Source organism: Crocuta crocuta, unplaced genomic scaffold, assembly GCF_008692635.1.
Source record: "Crocuta crocuta isolate KB4526 unplaced genomic scaffold, BGI_CrCroc_1.0 scaffold723, whole genome shotgun sequence".
NCBI classification, from domain to species: domain Eukaryota; kingdom Metazoa; phylum Chordata; class Mammalia; order Carnivora; family Hyaenidae; genus Crocuta; species Crocuta crocuta.
The window spans coordinates 950,277-953,718 of NW_027531551.1; positions in this window are offsets into that span (position 1 = coordinate 950,277).

Here is a 3,442-nt window from a genome sequence, read left to right on the forward strand (position 1 = left end):
TTTAAAGAAGACAAATTCTTTTTAAAAAGTATATCGCTTTGAAGTAAACTTGCTCAGTTTGAAAAATTGTTGCTCTATTCAGAACTCAAATGATACTCCAGTTCTGAACATTCCTAAATATAGCATTCACTGATTTTTCAGAAGCCAAATAAAAATAAAACAAGTTTCTGATCCATGGGTTGATACCCCATCCCACTTTTTTGTAGTATCTATCAATCTAAAGTTGGCAGTATAATTAGCTAGTAACTCCTACTTTAACTGCAGTTGTGAATTTTTTCCATAGATATATTTAGAAGCGAAAAAAATTTACCTCATGTTAAGGCTTTGGGGGTTTTTGTTTGTTTCTTTCATTTGTTTTTGTTTTGGGGTTTTGGTTCTTTTCAGCCATGGTGAAAAGAGGAAGCAGCAGATATGAGGCATGAATAATATATCCAAAGTCTAGACATACAAATAACCTACCCATTTACTTAAACAGTTAAGTTTGTAATCTTGTCAAAAGGCAAGTCAATGTGGAGTGAGTTGCTAGATTTAAAAAGCCTTAAACTATTAAAATTACATCTTTTAAAGAGGTTTGAATTATTAGAGATCGAGTGATATGCTAAAGAAGAAACAATGGCACATAATATGGCAACTCAGCTTGCGTTCTAGCCCCTTAGAATAAATGCATGCTCAGCAGTAGATGTTCTAGAATGGCTTCTCTGGACACAAGCCTGCTATTTCAAGTCCCTGAACTCTGGGCACTGTAAAGTCCTGGTGTTACAATGTATCATAGTGAGGGGTGCCTGGGTGGGTCAATCAGTTAAATGTGACTTTGGCTCAGGTCCTGATCTCCTGATTTGTGAGTTCAAGCCCCACATCATGAGTTCAAGCCCCACATCGGGCTTTCTGCTGTCGCCATGGAGCCTGCTTCAGATCCTCAGTCTCCCTCTCTCTCTACCCCTCCCCTTTCTTGTTCTTTTTCACTCTCTCTCAAAAATAAATAAACATTAAAAGAAAGAAACAAATGCATCATAGAGGGACTAACTTGAAGACTCCTGTCAATTACACAACTTTTTCAGGGAAATTTATTCCCTATATTTTAGTAATATTTTTTGTCTATTTGTAATAAACATTAGGGGCCCCTGGGTGGCTCTGTGGGTTAAGTGTCTGACATTGGCTCTTATCATGATCTCATGGGTTCATGAGGTTGAGCCCCACATCAGGCTCTGTGCAGACAGCCTGGAGCCTGCTTTGGATTCTGTGTCTCCCTCTCTCTCTGCCCCTTCCCAACACATGCTCTGTCCCTCTCTCAAATATAAATATACATTTAAAAATTTATAATAAGTAGTGACTGCAGAAAATTGAAGAAAATTAAAACCACTCACATTCTTCTCACAGTAAAAAATCTTGGTGAGCACATATAAATCCTTTTCTATACACACAGACACATATACATATTTTTTACAAAATTGAGAATAGTTAGGGGAATTGTATTATAATACGTATTTTTTATTGACACAGCTTGAGAGTTTTTCTATGACATTAAATATTTTTAAGATTTTGTATATTTTCATAAACCCATCAACAAATATTTGTCAGATGGTGAAAAGAACTAATTAGAATATATACCAAATAAGGAGGAGGATAGAGAAAGAGTAGGACATCACTGATCATGTGACATTTGGGAAGCTATGGGAAGCACAGCGCTGCAGCCCTGAGCAAGAGTGTCTAGCACGTTCAGAAACTGCTGGGAGGTCGACGCAGCACTGAAACAAAGTGAACCATGGAGAGCATCAGGAAGTGAGTGGGAGTAGAAAATGAAAAATGTCAGATGTTGGAGACAGAGATGCTAAATAGGAGGGCAGACCGTGTCTAGTCTTTTGGTCTTTGGAAGGACTTTAGCTTTTATTCTGAGAGAAACAGGAAGTCAAAGAAAGCTTTTAAGCGAAAAGTAATATGAGTAGGTTTCTATTTTATTTACCTACTCTATTTATTTATTTAGAGCCGATGCTAGCAGGGGAGGGACAAAGAAAGAGGGAGAGAAAGAGTCTTAAGAGAGCTCCATGCCAAGCACGATACTCAATGCGAGGTGCTCAATCTCACAACCTTGAGATCATGACCTGAGCTGAAATCAAAAGTTGGACACTTAACCCACTAAGCCATCCCCCCCTACAATAGATTTCTTCTTTAAACAAATCAGTTTTTCTTCTCTACGTTTAGCATAGAGTGGCAGTTGAGAGAACAGACATAAAATGTGGAGTAATCTATAGAATAATCCAGGTAAAAGTGAATGGTGGCCTAAACCAAAAGGATAGCTGTGGGGATAGTGAGAAATAATCAGGCTCTGGATATATTTTGAAGGTAGAGCCAATACATTTGACAGTATATTAGATGCAGAGGGAAGAGGCAAGGATGACTCCAAAACATTTTATCTGAAAACTGACCATGGGGGAGCCTGGGTGGCTCAGTTGGTTAAGCGTCTGACTTTGGCTCAGGTCATGATCTCACGGTTTGTGGGTTTGAGCCCCGCATTGGGCTCTGTGCTGACAGCTCAGAGCCTGGAGCCTGTTTCTAATTCTGTGTCTCCCTCTCTCTCTGACCCTCACCTGCTCATGCTGTCTCTATCTCTCTCTCAAAAATAAATAAAACATTAAAAAAAATTTAAAAATGAAAGCTGACCATGAAAAAAGTCAAAAACGAACTAACCTTTCCTATAAAGGGCCATATAGTAGGTATTTTAGGCTTGCAAGCATATAAACTCCATCATAACTACTCAACTTTGATGTTACTGCACGAAAACAGCCAGACAATAAATAAACCAACAAATGTGGCTGTTTTCCAACAAAACTTTATTTACAAAAACAGACTGGCTAAATTGAGACATAGACCACAGTTTGCTGTCCCTTTAATCTAAGTTGTCAGGTTTATGGACATAGAGTATTTCCTTACTGTCCAGAAAGACAGAAATCACTTGGGGTTTTAGCCACCTGCACTATCATGCACTTGAGCCCTACTTCTTTAATGGTCATTAATTCTCCCTTCCCAATCAGTCTGCTGCTATTCACCCCTCAGTCTTGATGTAGGGGTGTATATGTGTGTGCACGTGTGTGTGTGCGTGTGCCCTCAGAGTTTTTAAACTGTCAATGAGACAGACAATAATCAACTTCTTCAACTTGGCTGAGACTGAAACCTTGATAAATTTTTTATATTGCTATCTTGCATTCTTTGGATAAATCTCACTTGGGTATGGTATATTTTCCTTTTTTTGTTTCTTTACATATCACTGGATTTAGTTAATATTTTATTAAAGACTATTACATTAGTGTCCATGAAGGATATGGCTATGTTGTTTTCTTTTTCTGTAATGTCTTTATATCTTCTGGTTTTGCATTAAGGTAATATTGGTCTCACAAGATGAGTTAGGAAGCATGCTCTCCTCATTAATTTTCTGAAAGAGTTTGTA